The sequence below is a fragment of the Thamnophis sirtalis genome, unplaced genomic scaffold, assembly GCF_051295495.1.
Source record: "Thamnophis sirtalis isolate CommonGarterSnake01/CBP01778 unplaced genomic scaffold, rThaSir2_p1.2 scaffold_4, whole genome shotgun sequence".
In the NCBI taxonomy this organism is placed as follows: domain Eukaryota; kingdom Metazoa; phylum Chordata; class Lepidosauria; order Squamata; family Natricidae; genus Thamnophis; species Thamnophis sirtalis.
This window is the reverse complement of record NW_028261384.1, coordinates 7,694,878-7,711,881: the sequence shown is the minus strand read 5'-3', so window position 1 is coordinate 7,711,881 and position 17,004 is coordinate 7,694,878.

Sequence of the window (17,004 nt, the reverse complement as noted above, 5' to 3'; positions counted from 1 at the left end):
TTTAATCTAATTTTTAAAATGTTATTGTTAATATTAATTGTGTTTCTTTTGGGATACTTTATTTAATTTCCTTTTTAACTTTTGTAATATGTGTTTTTTTTAAATGTTGTATGCCGCCCTGAGTCCTTTGGGAGAAGGGCGGCATATAAATCCAATAAACAAACAAACAAATAAACAAACAAAAAACTCCGGTAAAGAGCTTGGGCGGGTGGGTGGGCCCTCCGGAGCACCGTACTGGAACAGTATTCGGTGCTCCGAGCTGACTCCGACATGCCAATACCGAGGCGTACCGCCTGCAACCCACCACTGATTTGGGGCGACATGATAGCAGTATTCCAGTATTTGAGGGGCTGCCACAAAGAAGAGGGGGTCAAATTGTGCTACAAAGCACCAGAGAGAAGGACAAGAAATAATGAAGGCTAATCAAGGAGTGGAATTAAGGAGAAACTCCCTAACAGTGAGAACAATTAACCAGTGGAATAGCTTGCTATCAGAAATTGTGGGCGATCCATTACAGGAGGTTTTTAAGAAGAGACTGGACAGCCACTTATCTGAAATAGTATAGGTTCTCCTGCTTGAGCAGTGGGTTGGACTAGAAGACCTCCAAGGTCCCTTCCAGCTTTGTTCTGCTCTGTTCTAATCTAGTCTAGTCCCGCTCTAGGCATGAAAGCTGGCTGGGTGTTTTTGGGCTAATCATTAGCAACAGTGAGTTCTAGTTCCGCCTTAGATAGGAAAGCTGTTTGTGTGACTTTAGGCCGGTTCCTTTTTCAGCTCAATCAACCTCACAGGGTTGTTGTTGTGAGAAAAATAGAAGGTGAGTTGGACATTTTCACTAACTTGAGTTATTTGTAAAAACAAAAAAGGCAGGTTGCAAATAAGCAAATAATAGCAAAAGAACTGGTAGAAAATCCGTTGAGAGGTTGAATCTGGATTCTGCAAGTTCTCCTATGGTATTGAATCAAATCAGTGAAATGGATTTTCTCCTTCCTTCTGAACAGAGGGCAGCAAAGCTTCACAGGCAAAGAGTGTGTAAACCCAAGCAGACTCAGCTTGTCAACTTGTGACACCCATTCACTCCTCCAGAGTCTTTTTCCCTTGAGCCACGGAGGGTCCTTTCACTGATGGATTTACTCAGAAAGAGATGGGATGATGTAATCCTGTATGGCAATGACTACAGGCTGTTAGGAATATAATTCTAACGGTTGGGTTGGCAATATATAAATCATATAGCAATGCTGTACCTGTTTCTTTAAATCTTACTGTAAAATGTGATTGGTTGCTGTTTTCCTCAATTGGCCATAAGAGGGAGCCAGAATGACTGTTAGCTCTCTGGTTCGTTTGATGCTGGGCTGATCTGATCTGAGTGTTTTGGAAGCTGGCTGTTAGAAAGTGCCGTGAGCTATTGTAAGTTTTGCAACTGCTAGGAAACTTTGAGTACCGAACTGATTATATGATACTGGACTATGTTATTTTGGATTATCTCTTAACTGAAAGACGTTGATGACTGACTGTCTTATCCGTGTATGACTTGGACTGTTTGAGGGACTCTGGTACCTCTATTTCCACGAAAGTAAAAGCCTATTTAAACTGCAGTGTCTCTGTATGCTGGTTTGTGTGTTCTCCAACACAACTCTCACAACGCTTCCCTGAACGCACTCGCTCTCCCAACGGGGAGCTTACCTAAAACAGGCACTTGGATCACTGGCTGGAGTTTGTCCGCACAAAGAAAACAGCATCGTTCAGTGCAAGTGATCGTGACGTGTCTTCAAAGCAGCTTCCAAAGAGATGAAAAGTATACCTATGCAAGGCTGCGTATGCAACTGTCAGGGTCCCAAACAGCATCCAAAAGTAAATCAGAGTCCGAGGCAAAGGATTCCTCAAAGTTCCAATTGATTAAGAGAGCCATGTTGGCACATCTGGGAAAACCTGAATCTGAAAGCTTCCCGGTTTTCTCCACCCAGTTGAAAGTTCAAGATCTTGCCCCCCCACACCCACAAGCCCATCCCATGGTCCAATCTCCTACTGCCATGCTGGCAGCTTCCACCCATCCAGTTCCGGTCAGGTGCAGAGGTGCAGAGACAAAGGATGACCTTGGCTTTCTAGAAAGAATATTGTTATGGCTATGTATCATCGAACTCCAAAAAAAATCCCTTCCTATTTTTCCACAATAGAAAATGCATAGTACAATAATAGCAATAGCAGTTAGACTTATATACTGCTTCATAGGGCTTTCAGCCCTCTCTAAGCGGTTTACAGAGTCAGCATATCGCCCCCACAGTCTGGGTCCTCATTTCACCCACCTCGGAAGGATGGAAGGCTGAGTCAACCTTGAGCCGGTGAGATTAGAACCGCTGAATTGCAGATAACAGTCAGCTGAAGTGGCCTGCAGTACTGCACCCTAACCACTGTGCCACCTCGGCTCTAGAAATTGTGGCAAGCCAAAGACACCCCCCCCCCAAATAATATGTCTGCAGGCCTGACAGCAACACTACCATGTTCCCCTGAAAATAAGACAAATTTTCTTTCGACCTTCGAAATAAGCGCTTGGTCTTATTTTCGGGGAGGTCTTATTATTTTTGAGGTGCAGGAGGTGACGAGTGTGGGCACCTCATGGCTGCTGCTGGGAGGGCTTATTTTTGCACATGCGCTCAAAAGCCCAATTGGGCTTATTATCCAGGGAGGTCTCATTTTCAGGGAAACAGGGTAGCAAGGGAGGTTGAAACTTGGTGGAACTTCCAAAAAAGTAAAAGACCATGTTGCTTTTTAATTATTATTTTTTAAATGGCATTTAAACCTATCATTTTAAAGCCATGACCTTTCTTCTTACAGATCGTTCTCAATTTATGACTGGTCACTTAGTGACCGTTCTAAGCTACAACCTACCTGGAAAAAGGGAGTTTACACCTCTATAAATTTACAACACTGTGTGTCACTCAACTGTCACAACATACAACCAAAACGTGGAGGCTCCTTTAAGGTTGTATGTCAAAGAATACGTCTCCTCTCAAGAGTTTAACTGAAGTTTAATATTTTTATGACAGTTTGTGGTTAAGATTCTTTTTCTAAAGACAGTTTGCAACAGAACTAAACACGAATGAAAATAACCATCATAAAGAAATTCACACTCACACACCCCAAATACATTCATTTTCTCTCTCCCCACCCCAGTGGCAAAACTAAATTATAGAGTTCAGATTACCTTAATCCCAGAGGACTGTAGGAAGTTATCACCCAGCCCTCTGTCAGCATCCCTCCATAATATAATTAGGAAAGAAAGACCCAAAGATTCCATGAGTAGGAAATCAAAAGTACTTTTACTAATTACATATGGCTAGAGAGCGGTTGCATAGCAAAATCTGGTTAATTAGGCGCGAAAGCAGTTGATATATAGAATAGCCCTTTCCACACCCCCTGGCATCATAGGCCCAGTCCAATCATAAGTCCTTCAAGTGTCAGGTGTGAGATAACTTCAAAAGGCATCATGAAGATGGAATGTCGGTGCCGTTAGTCTAAGTGGGAAAACCCCCACGCATGCGTAGTCTGTCCATCCAGAGAACTCCAGAACCTTCCTCCAGCACAATGAGTAACCCCACCCAAAATACCATGCCCTCCCTCCCCGTTTCATGGCAGCTGAAGCAACAGCAAAGCAGAAGCTGACACCCTCTCCCAGAAAAATGAAATATCCTAGGAAATATTGAAAAGGTAGAATATTTCTCTGGATGTGAAAAGAAAGAAACATGTTTTAAAAGACAGAATAGCTCCCTGTAGCTTCCTGCCTATCCCCACTTTGTCAATGGGCCATTAAGAAGGCCAAGCTAGTCCACTTTACATAATAAAGGCTTCTCCACTGCAGCTGCAGGGGAATGGGAGTAAAAGCATGATAATATTGGCCCTTTACTCAACTGACCACATGGCATCTGAGAACTCAACCAAACCTGGATTCAAAACACAGCCTAGAGAGTTGCCCCTGCATGGCCCCATGGGAGTCTGACAACCAATCAGAATACATTTTTTACATAGGAACAGGAAACAGAGAGGTGGGACTGAACAGGTTTTAAAAAGTCTAGCAAGCCCCTCCCTCAGCCCTTCCCTTCTTCTCCACCAACACTGAAGCATGTGATCCCCTTTTCTGTTCAGGGCGCAAGCCACGTGGTCCTGTCCACCATTAAAACCATCTTTCCAAGCAGCCTCCATGTCTCCATTGTCTTTTCCCCCCACTTGGAGCGGAACCCAGAAGGACATTTCTTTCATCAGGACAAAGCAGACGAGCTGTGCCCCAAAGTCCATGCTTGCATGCTGGAAGAATTGCTGGGGAAGATGGGGCATGTCGTCCAATTCTACCTGACAACTTGGCCTCTGGTTTCTATACCAGATCACCCCAATAACATTCTCGTAGAGAGGCTCCCTTTAAATTAAGCTAAAACTAAGCAATGTGGGCAGGTACAAATTGGAAAGGAAGGTTTTTACAAGGAAGGGGGGGGGGGACACACAACATCTTTCATGAAACCGTGGCTGTCCTCCCCCTCTCCCCAGTAACTTCCTTCCCTCAAATTCCCCCCTCAACTCCTGCTGTGTGTGCAAAGCTGACTGAGCATTGCAAAAATGTGATGCATCTCCCCCTTGTAAAAAAAAGGGGGGGATTCTTCAGCCCCATTGCTTAAGGCAGTCATGGCTAACTTTCTTGTCATCAAATGTTGAAAGCGCGTGGACGCACCCTTAATGCAATGTGCTTGCAACCGTCTCGTGCCTGTGCGCTTGACACCCAGCATACGCCCCAACCCCTGTGCATGCACATGTGTAACCCCCTCTGTGCTCCCTCCGCCCCTGCGCATGCCCACACAACACCCTGTGTGCAACCCCCGCAGAGTGTTCTGCCTGTGGCACGGGTGCCATAGATTCGCCATCATGGGTTTAAGGTGTTTTCATTTGCAACATCTCAACAGGATAACGTATTCCATCAGTCTATTCTTCCACTATCTGGTCTCCCCCACCTCCCCACCACCGCCCATCCTGCCACCCCACCAGCTGGCCCTAGGTGTCCTTCCAGAGATTTCCACACTCGGTGACAACACCCGGCATTGAACAACCACTCCTATCAACACAATTCCTATCCGTTTTTTTACAGTGCCATGGAAACCGAGGAATATCAGATGTAGCCTGTTCAAGATCTTCATAAATAAAATAAAATAAAAAAAGAATTGCCCTTTATGGAGACAGGGAGGTAGCCTGAGATTCATGGAATTTTTTCTCCCTTGTCCTTCAAATCCGCATCATTATTGTCCTTATAATCTATTTTCCTACTGGCTTGCACCCACGCAGGTCAGGCGTGTGAGCTTGCTTTGCTATTGCGCATGTGTGCACTATTCAATGTAAATTGTTGTTCGTACATGAGTAGAACAATTTACAGTCAACTGCGCACGCACAGTCACTAAAATCCAAAATGGCGTCGGCCCAATGGTGGCAAGGAAACCAGTTCAGGGGTATGGCAGGCCTATGTTGCTGCCGGTTCTGCGACCCAGGCCTGAATGCCACTAACGGTTCTCCCAAACCCACCTCTGTAACCGTGTTCCAATATTTGAGGGGCTCCTACAAAAGATGAGGGCTTAACATATTCTCCAAAGCAACTGAGGGCAGGAGAAGAAGCAATGGGTGGAAACTAATCAAGGAGTGAAGCAGCTTAGAACTAAGGAGAAATTTCCTGACAGTTAGAACAATTAATCAGTGGAACAGAAGTTGCTTCCAAAAGTTGTTGAATGCTCCAACACTGGAAGTTTTAAAGAAGAAATTGGGCAACCATTTCTCTGAAATCGTACAGGGTCTGAAATCATGCGGGAGGTTGGACTAAAAGACTTCCAAGATCCCTTCCAACTGTTATTTTTTATATTTTCTCTTCGGCCAGAAAATGAAAAGTATTGTTGAAGATTCCTGATCAAATAAAGGAAAAGAGCTTTGGAGCTATTGATTCATTGATTCCCTTAAATTCCAGGATACATTCTCCTTTTTGGCTTGCAGCCAGCTCTTTAAACAGCCAGTTATTTTTTCTGCACATGTTTCTGGAGGAATCAACACTGGGCAATGGGAGGGTCAGAAAGAAATAGGAAATATAGGAAATATTGAGGACAGAAGTGGGCTGCCCACGCCTCTATTTTCGCCTCTCCTTTTTGGAACCTCCGAAGAATTCCCAGATGTGAGATTACCACATCTGGGCCTGCAGAAGTCCAGATGACTTTTATATATTGTATATTCCTCAGAGGAAAAGGGCAAAACTTCAGTTATGCAATGAGAGGCCTCTTTATCTTTAAGTCATAGCCTGGGAAATGAGAGATAAGAAACCTTTTGCATACCTGTTCCAGTTTTTAAAATGCCCCCAACTTTTTAATCATCAAAATAAATCTCCTGAAAGTATTGGCTGGATATTTTGATTTTTCCTATCTCCTCTATGCGCCCTGCAGGCCTCCGAAACTGCTTTTCCATTTAAAATATTGATGTAAGAAACAAGTATTTTATCACTGGTGGTCAACTTACAATTATTCATTTAGGGACTGTTTGAAGTTACAATGGCATGGAGGAAAAAAAATGAGTTACAATCCATCCTCACACTTATGAGAGTCAAATACCTCCAAGGTCACATGATCAAAATTTGGACACCACGTGGCCACGCATTTACAAAAATTTCAGTGACCTGGGGCCATATCAGAGGTGGGTATTCAGCGGGTTCTGACCAGTTCTGGAAAACTGGTAGTGCAAATTTTGAATAGTTCTGCGAACCGGTAAATACCACCTTTGGCTGGCCATGCCCCCATCTATTCTCTACCTCCTGAGTCCCAACTGATTGGGAGGGAATGGGGATTTTGCAGTATCCTTCCTCTGCCACACCCACCAAGCCACGCCCACCACACCATGCCCAGAGAACCAGTAGTACAATATTTTGAATCCCACCACTGAGCCACATGATCACCACTTGTGATCTTCCCATGTGGCTTCCAACAGGTAAGTCAATGAGAAGCTATAGTTGCTTAATGATGATGTGATACACTTATCGAACTGCAGCAATTGGCTTTAGCCCATAAAGCTGGGAATAACTCACTTAACAGCATCCTTGCTTAGCAAAGGAAATTCTGACTACAACTGGGGTTGTATTTCGAGGATTATCTTCATACAACTTCTTGTCAAGGGCTTGGAACGTGGGAGAATTTGGACCTGATTCAAAAATAGAAAACCGTGTCCTTTTTGCAAATACACACTTTACTGGCAAAGGGTGCATTTTTCAGTCTTCGAATTACGACTAGAATTGAGCCCAAAATTTCTGTGGCTCAGCAAGATAATTGTTAAGTGAATTTTGTGCCATTTTACGACCTTTCTTTCCCACAGTTGTTAAGTGGATCACTGCAACTGTTAAGTTAGTAACATGGTTGTTAAGTGAATCTGGATTTGCTTGTCAGAAAGTCGCAAAAGGGGATCCTTTGACCCCGGGACACTGCGACCGGGGTCAAAGGATCATAAATCCTTTAGCAGTAGACTTATATACCGCTTCATAGGCCTTTCAGGCCTCTCTAAGCGGTTTACAGAGAGTCAGCATATTGCCCCCAACAATCTGGGTCCTCATTTTACCCACCTCGGAAGGATGGAAGGCTGAGTCAACCCTGAGCCGGTGAGATTTGAACCGCTGACCTGCTGATCTAGCAGTAGCCTGCAGTGCTGCATTTAACCACTGCGCCACCTTGGCTCTTTATAAATCCGTCATAAATACGAGTCAGAAGCCAAGCATCTAAACTTTAATCTCATGACCACGGGGTTACCTCAATGGCCACATGTGTGAAAAACGGTCATAAGTCACGTCTTCCTGTGCTGTTGTAGCTTTGAATGGCAACTAAACAGGTGGTGAGGACTGCCTGTAAAGAAAATAAGGTGGAACTTGTTGAAGTTTGTAGTTTCCTCCCCACAGCACTGCTCTTGTGTCCCACAGCTTTCATCCTGCTCCTCCCCACAGCTGGTACAGCGTGTCACATCTGGAAAGCAGGGTTTTTGTAGGCTACTGCAGCGGGCAGCAGATTTCAAAACAGAAGAAGGAGTTTAAATAAAGCTGCATTGGTTCCATATCCGGGGCACCACCAGAGAAACAGCTTGTGTAATGGCAACAAGAACCTTATGCCTTGCCAAATTAAAAAAAAAAAAGTTTCTCTAATGACAACAGAAAGTATTTGGTAACCTTGATACTTGTTCCTGTTAATAAATGAACTTTATTGGCAGTTCTAAGTAAAAGCTACCGGGACAATGGTGAGGAAGAAATTATAAAGGCTTTTTTAAAAGAGAATAATCTTCTATTTGCAACCATTTGTACAGCAACCATTTGAAGCTACGCCTGCATTGAAAAAAGTGACTTGTGTGACTGGTCCTCACACTTACACTGGTACAGAATTTCCAGGGTCAGGTGATCAAAATTTGGGTCCCTTGTGTTTCAGATAGTTGCAGCATCCCATGTTCATGTGATCGTTATATCTGGCTTTCCCTGCAGGCTTCTGACAAGCAAAGTCAATAGGGGAAGTCGGGTTCATTTAACGACTAAGGATTCACTTAACAACCATGCCCAAAAAGTCCATAAAATCAGGCATGATCCACTTAACAACCGCCTTGCATGGCTGGCTGGGGAATTCTGGAAGTTGAAGTCCATAAGTCCTAAAATTGAGACAGCTGGAGATCCCTGATCTAGAGCAAAAGTAAGGTTGCAGGGGACAAACCAAGTTGAAATCTCCCCCAGAATTTTGCAACACACATCACAGTTTGTTTGGCCTCTCCTGTGCACTTAATTGGCTAGGGACACCTCATATTTTATGGAACCACAATGCTGCCCAGGAAATTTGCTAGTGGCACGGGTTGTGAGAAAGGCGCAAGGACCTGGTGCTGACTGCTTTGAGCAAAAGTGAAGATTGCATCAAAATGAATCTGTGTTTTTCCCAGCAAAATATTTTATCTTCTTTTACCTATTATTATTATTTTTTTTGAAAAAGAACAAACACCCAAGATATTCAAAGTAGGTTTTTTTCCCCAGTTCATATAAGAGATGACACAGGACCAACTCACTACTGAGGCTTTGTCAGAATCTCTCCATTAGATAATTAGGAAAGAAGACCATGAGACTCCATGAGTAGAAATCCAGTGTACTTTTACTAATTATAAATGATTAAAGGCATAGCGAAGCGAAGTCTGATTATTTAGGCACGAAAGCGATTGATATATAGAATAACCCATTCCCCACCCCTTGGCCCTCACGGGTACAGTCCAATCATAATTCTCCCAATTGTCAGGTGTGAGATAACTTCAAAAGGCATCACGAAGATGGAATGTCGGTGCCGTTAGTCCTGGCGGGAATCTCCTACGCATGCGTAGTCTGACAGGCAGCTGAGCTCCAGAAACTTCCTCCAGCACAATTAGTAACCCCTTCCAAATACCATGCCCTCCCTCCCCGTTTCATGGCAGTCGAAGCAACAGCAAAGCAGAGGCTGACAGGCTTTGCCAATGCCCATATTACAGGTAGTCCTCAACCTAAAACAATTTCACACTGAAAAAGTGGCTTATGGCTGTTTTTCAAACTTATGACTGTTGCAACATCCCCATAGTCACATGAGCAAAATTTGGACACGACAACTAGCATGTGTTTATGATGATTGCAGTGGTCATATGATCCCCCTTTGCGACTTTCTAATAAGCAAAGTCAATGGGGAGGCCAGATTCACTTAACAACCATGTTACTAATTGAACTGCAGTGCTTCACTTTACAACTGTGGCAAGAAAGTTTACAAAGGGCGCAAAACTCACTTAACCATCTTGCTTAGCAGCAGAAAGTTTGGGATCAATTGTGGTTGTAAATCAAGGACAACCTATACAAATTGCCCAAGGGGGAATTAACAGCACAGAGGGTGGGAGGGCTATGTGGTAGAATGGTTAGAGCTGCACCTTTCTCTTTTTCAATCTCTCTCTCTCCTGCCCTCCTATGCACAAATCACCACTTGGAATGATTCCCTGCAGGTGAGTTACAAAAATAAAATTGCATGCAATAAACACCAAAAAAAAATTGGCCAGGCGCCTTAAGCACTAGACCAAACTACCATTTCCCATGAATTCTAAACTGCAGGATGGATCAGTTGTCTCATCTGGATTCTATCCCATCAGAGAATGGAGAGTCATCATCACAACCCCAGCTAATAGTTGTAAAAGATCTATTGTCTTCAGAATGGAATATTTCTGTTTTTCTTCCTTCCACCTCCTCTCTCTTTTCTTTTCTTTTCTTTTCTTTTTCTTCCTGTCATACCTGGTGACAAAAAGAAAAGCGAAAAGCATCAAGTGCAGTGTTTCTCAACCTTGGCGACTTGAAGTCCTGTGGACTTCAACTCCCAGAATTCCCCCAGCCAGCTGTGCTGGCTGGGGGATTCTGGGAGTTGAAGTCCACAGGACTTCAAGTCGCCAAGGTTGAGAAACACTGATCAAGTGCCTTGATGATGAAACTATGGCATGTTTGCTCCAAGTATCATGCAGAGCCCTCTCTACGGGAAAGTGCGCTGTTGCTCCAGCTCAGCCAGCTGGTTGTTGGGTTTCTGACATGTGCATGCGCACCGATCATCTGGTCGTTGGGTTTCTGGGCCTCTGGGGGACGCTCATGTCTGCCCCTTCCAGTTTAGGCACTCTGAAGGTTCATCATCACTGGTATAGGGTTTCCTGCCTGAGCGGGTTGGACTAGAAGATCTCTAAGGTCCCTTCCAGCTCTGTTATTCCATTGTTCTCTTCTCTTGTCTGCCTGCCACATACACATGAGCACACAGGCGAATACACTCCAACTGTCCTAACAAATGTACTTTAGGATTGCTCAGATTCCCGGTCAAATTCCATCACTTGGGAGTTGAGCCCCTCCATAAATTACCAAACAGCAACAGGGAAAGAGAGTAATTTACTACCCATCTTGCTGGGCTGCTATTAGATGAGGAGGAAGCTGGTAGGGGGTAGAGCAATTAAAAACGATAGCCTCGAGGCAGGACCTGTAAGGTCATCTTTGATCATCAGAGGGACGGATTTCGAAGAAAAAGAGTGTCGGAAGAAGTACAGAAAACAAAAACTGAAGTGTGGGGGGGGGGCACAGGATAATTGTTCGGTTTGAACCGACCCTTTCAGAAACCCCAAGGGTTTGTGGGGGGAGGAGAACAGCCCCATTTCTCCAAAATCACATATTTCTCTGCAATTTGACAGGCTCACTTAAGGGAAGCAGCTATCATGTCCAGGTTCTGCTTCGGCTGAAGGGCCTTCCCTGGTCCCATTGACGGTACAATGACTTACGGTGGAAATTCTGGTCCCTATTATGGTCGCAAGTCAAGGACTACCTCTAGCGTTCTCTAGAGAGTTCAGTCTCTCTGTAATCTATCCAAAGGAGGATAATTTGAGCCTGGTCGTTTGTTCCTGGAGTGGGAACTGCTGGCTTGGTTTCTTTGATAAGCCATTGGTTTGTTCTTTTTGGCATGGTAACAGAATAACAGAGTTGGAAGGGACCTTGGAGGTCTTCTAGTCCAAACCCCTCTTCAAACAGGAAAGCTTATACTTTTTGATGTTGGGTGCCAAAATGTGAGTGCTTGCACGCAATAGCAAGCATGCGTGCTGGCACCCATAATGCAAAGCGTGCCCACACATGTGCATGCACGCACAAACCCCTCATGCCCCCCCACGTGCGCTGCACTGCTCGCCTCCAAGCTAAGTTTGGTATTTCCCCCAGGGGGGGGGAGCAGGGGAGGCTATTTTCACCCTCCCCAGGCTCCAGAAAAGCCTCCGGCCCCATTGGGCCCATTTTTTGCTGTACCCAGGCTCCAGAGGCTTTCCTGAACCCTGGGGAGGCTGAAAACGGCCTCCCCCAGTTCTCCAGGAGGTCAAAAATCAGCTGGCCAGCGAGCACATACACTCTGGAGCTGACAGTTTGTGTGCTGGCAGATATGGCTCCCTGTGGCATGAGTTCGAGAGGTTCCCCATCCTGGGCCTATACCATTTCAGGCAAATGGCTGTCTCTTCTTATTAACTTCCAGTGTTGGAGCATTCACGATTTCTGGAGGAAACATGTTTCACTGACTAATTGTTCTCACAATTAAAGAAATTTCTCCTCAGTTCTAAGTTGCTTCTCTCCTTTTTAGTTTCCATCCATTGCTTCTTGTCCTACCCTCAGGTGCTTTGGAGAATAAGTTGACCTCCTCTTTGTGGCAGCTCCTCAAATATTGGAGGACTCCTATTATGCCACCCCTATTCCTTCTTTTCATTAAAATAGGTACGCCCAATTTCAGCAACTGTTCTTTGAACGTTTTAGCCTTCAGTCCCTCGACCCTCTTTCTAGAATCTCAACATCTTTTTTACATTCTGTTGACCAAAATTAGATTCAGTGTTCCAAGGGTGGCCTTACTAATACATTATAAACCGGTATTAACACTTTGCGTGATCTTGATTTTGAGTCTTTCAAACCAACTTTCACTCAGGGAATGGCACAACAGGTGTCCAAATGAAGTCAGAAACACAAACTTGTAGTTTTATATGTTCTCACTTAATGCGAGTTTTACTGCCTGGCCTGCGACCATCGGCATTGGCCCGGAACAACTGCTCTTCCCCACCACCTGCTACCACTGAACAACGACCATCTGTTTAACATCCTGATATTTTATGGTATACATACTTATGGTGCATTTGGTTTGGGGAAGGAAGTGATAGAGGATGGCAGTTTCAGGGACAGGAACTTGGCGTTTTAAAAACTGGACATTAAGTTGGCACCCCCCCTTTCCCCCTTCTAACTGGTTCCAGTCACTTGTAAACTTTGGACATATAGACTTTGGCCGCTCCAGGACTTCAGGAGAAGGGGAAGATAAGATACCCCCCTGCATACTACCGTTTTATCTCCTATGGACCGTTATTGTTTATTATACCACGCTCTATCTGGATTTGGAGGGTGTGAGTTTGCAAAGCTGGTGTTGGCTGATGCCTGGGGCCTGTGCTCTGCCCCCCCTCCATCTACAACTATTTATAGAATACGGTTCTTGGACTTTGGCCTTGGATTTCTCTGGAACTGGAGGAAGGGAGGTTGGCTCTCCTGGAACTTATAATTTTAAATTCTGTGTTGCGCAATTTTAAATGGGTATGTTGAGTGCGTGAGACTGAATGAGTTAGTATGAAAGACCCACTTTTTAGTACTATTATTGCTGTATTCTTTTTGTGTTTTAATTATATTGTGGGGACTGCCTGTGTGAGTGCCTGAGTATGCCTGATTCGGAGGACCTGGCGGGACATGCGGGGGCCATTGGGGTGGTTGGGGGAATTATGCCCACGGGAGAGAGTCGGAGCATTGCGGTCATAACAGGGAGAGGCAGATATGGCGGGGACTTTAGGGCTGGCCATTACAGGGGAAGGAGGGTTCGCTATATTGCAGAGATCCCTCCTTCCGGCCCTATGAGTCCCACTCCAAGGTCAGATGGCGTGAGCGATCAGGACCCTGGTCTCAGGCTGCTGTCGCTAAATGCCAGGTCTGTTATCCATAAGGCTCCCCTCGTCCGGGACTTGATTGTAGACGAGGGGGCAGACCTGGCATGTATTACTGAAACATGGCTGGGCACGGAGGGAGGAGTCCCCCTCGTAGAGCTGTGCCCAGACGGGTTTCAGGTGCTTCATCAGCCGAGAGCCCAGGGAAGGGGTGGCGGTGTGGCTATTGTAGTCCGGGAGTCTTTAGCTCCTCGTAGGATCCCTGCTCCGGAGCTTGTCGGGTGTGAGTCCCTGCTAGTGAAGTTGGACCTCAAGGGTCAAGCGGGTTTGCTGCTAACGTACCTGCCTCCCAACTGCGTTGCAGCGGCCCTCCCTGCGCTCCTCGAGTCAATAGCCGAGCTAGCAATTGAGTTCCCTAGACTAATGGTTCTGGGGGACTTCAATTTGCCTTCGCTCGGCGAACACTCTGATGGAGCGCAGGAGTTCATGGCCTCCATGACAGCCATGGGCCTGACCCAGGTAATTCGAGGCCCTACCCACTTGGCGGGACATACACTCGACCTCGTATTCCTCTCGGAGCAGTGGAATTATGATCTTGGTCTGAGGGGAAATGAGACCATTCCCCTGTCGTGGTCAGACCACTACCTACTGAGGCTAGACTTCCGGAGGCCAAACCCCCACCGTAGGGAGGAGGAACCGACCAGGTGGTTCCGCCCCAGGCGACTGATGGACCCTGTTAGGTTCCAGACGGAGCTTGGGGTCATTCCAGATGCTCTCGCCCACAGTTCGGCGGAGACTATTGCTGCGGCCTGGCACTCGGCGGCATCAGAGTCTCTTGACCGAATTGCGCCACTACGGCCCCTCCGGGTCAGCGGCTCGCGGAGACCCCCTTGGTTCACCGAGGAGCTCCGCGAGATAAAGCGCCGGAGGAGACGCCTAGAGCACCGGTGGAGATCCGATAGGTCCGTACCGAACCGAGCATTGTTGACAGCTTGCACCAAGGAGTATATTTGGGCACTGAGAACTGCCAAAAGATCACACATTGCCTCCTTGGTAGCGTCCGCCGAGTCTCGCCCAGCCGCCCTGTTTAGGATAACCCGCTCCCTCCTAAATAGGAGGGAGACGGGGAACCCCATACAGGGAAGGGCTGAGGAATATAGTCAGTTCTTGGCGGACAAAATTGCTCGGTTTCGATCGGAACTGGACTCCACCCCTGCAGATCCAGCCGGGACACAGGGGAATAACTTGGTAGACCATCTCTGGGTTGAGTTTCAGGATGTTGCCTCTGGGGATGTGGACAAGGCTATGCGAGCTGTAAGTTCCTCCACCTGTATACTGGACCCGTGTCCCTCTTGGCTGACTGCCAACAGCAGAGAGGTGACACGAGGCTGGATCCAGGCGGTTGTCACCGCCTCTCTTCGGGAGGGACACCTCCCCACCGCACTTAAGGCGGCGGTGGTGAGGCCCCTCCTGAAGAAACCGTCCTTGGATCCAGCAGTTCTTAACAACTATCGTCCAGTCTCCAACCTCCCCTTTCTGGGGAAGGTTGTTGAGAAGGTGGTGGCCTTACAGCTTCAGCGTACCTTGGAGGAAGCTAACTATCTTGACCCCTTCCAGTCTGGCTTCAGGCCCGGTTACAGCACTGAAACCGCTTTGGTCGCATTGACCGATGATCTCTGGAGAGCCAGAGATGGAGGCTATGCGTCCATCCTGGTTCTCCTTGACCTCTCAGCGGCTTTCGATACCATCGACCATGGTATCCTTCTGCGACGACTGCGGGAGGTGGGGGTGGGCGGCACTGTTTTACAGTGGTTCTCCTCCTACCTCTCGGACAGGTCGCAGTCGGTGTTGGTGGGGAGGGAGAGATCGTCCCCGAGGCCCCTAACCTATGGGGTGCCGCAGGGTTCGGTTCTGTCCCCCCTGCTATTTAACATATACATGAAACCGCTGGGCGAGATCATTCGGAGGCACGGGATTAAGTACCATCAATATGCGGACGATACGCAGTTGTATCTGTCCGCCCCGTGCCAACTCAATGAAGCGGTGGACGTGATGAACCGGGGCCTTGAGGCTGTTAAAGACTGGATGAGAGCTAACAAACTGGTACTCAACCCGGAAAAGACCGAGTGGCTGTTGTGTTTTCCTCCCAAAAATTTGGTTAACGTTCCATCAATCAGGCTGGGGGGGCAAAATTTATTCCCCTCAGATAGGGTCCGCAACTTGGGAGTCCTCCTGGATCCACAGCTGAGTTTTGACCACCATCTGTCGGCTGTGACCAGGGGGGCATTTGCCCAGGTTCGCCTGGTGCGCCAGTTGCGACCCTACCTGAACCGGGAGGCTCTCACAACAGTCACTCGAGCCCTTGTGATCTCTAGGCTGGAATACTGCAATGTGCTCTACATGGGGCTGCCCTTGAAGAGCATCCGGCGACTTCAGCTAGTCCAGAACGCGGCCGCGCGAGTGATCATGGGCGCACCACGGTTCGCCCATATAACACCAATCCTCCGTGAGCTGCGCTGGCTACCTGTTGATCGTCGGGTGCACTTCAAGGTCTTACTTACCACCTATAAAGCGCTCCATGGTAGTGGATCTGACTATTTGAGAGACCGCCTCCTGCCAATTACCTCCCTGCGTCCCATCAGATCGCACAGAGTAGGCCTCCTCCGAATTCCATCCGCCAGTCAGTGCCGACTGGCGACTACGCGGAGGAGAGCCTTCTCAGTTGCAGCTCCGACATTATGGAACAACCTCCCCGTGGAGATCCGTACCCTCACCACAGTCCAGGCCTTCCGCACAGCCCTCAAGAACTGGCTATCCCGTCAGGCCTGGGGATAGGATTACTCTCACCCCGCCCGAATGTTGAGTGAATGTTGTGTTTTTATGACCAATTTCCTTTAATCACGATTTTTTTCTTTTTAAGTTTTGTCTTGCACCCCCTTCCCTTTATTGTTGTAAGCCGCCCTGAGTCCCCTCAGGGAAAAGGGCGGCATATAAATTTGCAATAAAACATCTAAAACATTTATATAAATAAGTATATTTTACATCAATATTTGCCACGAACAAGATGGTCAGGCAGACAGGAGCATCATGAGGTAAATGTAAATCGCAGCTCCCACAGAAGAAAAAAGGCGGGGAAAAAGAGAAACACCTGCTCCGCTCCGCACGCACAGCAACCAATCACAGCGCAGATCGCCTCAGGCAGGAGCCAGCCCTCTCACATCAATCAATTGTAACCGTTTGTTCAAGCTCATTGTACAACTCCATTGCTCCAGCTACTAAATTTAAATCTCTTAACAAAAACCATCCGAGCTCTTCAAGGAGAGAAGCAACCTAGGATTAAGGAGAAATTTCCTGACAGTGAGAACAATTAATCAGTGGAAGTTGTAAATGCTCCGACACTGGAAGATGTTAAGAAGGGATTGGATAACTATTTGTCTGAAATGGCATAAGGCAGTGATGGCAACCCTTTTCCGCACCGAACCCCCAAACCGGAACGCACATGCATGCACGGAG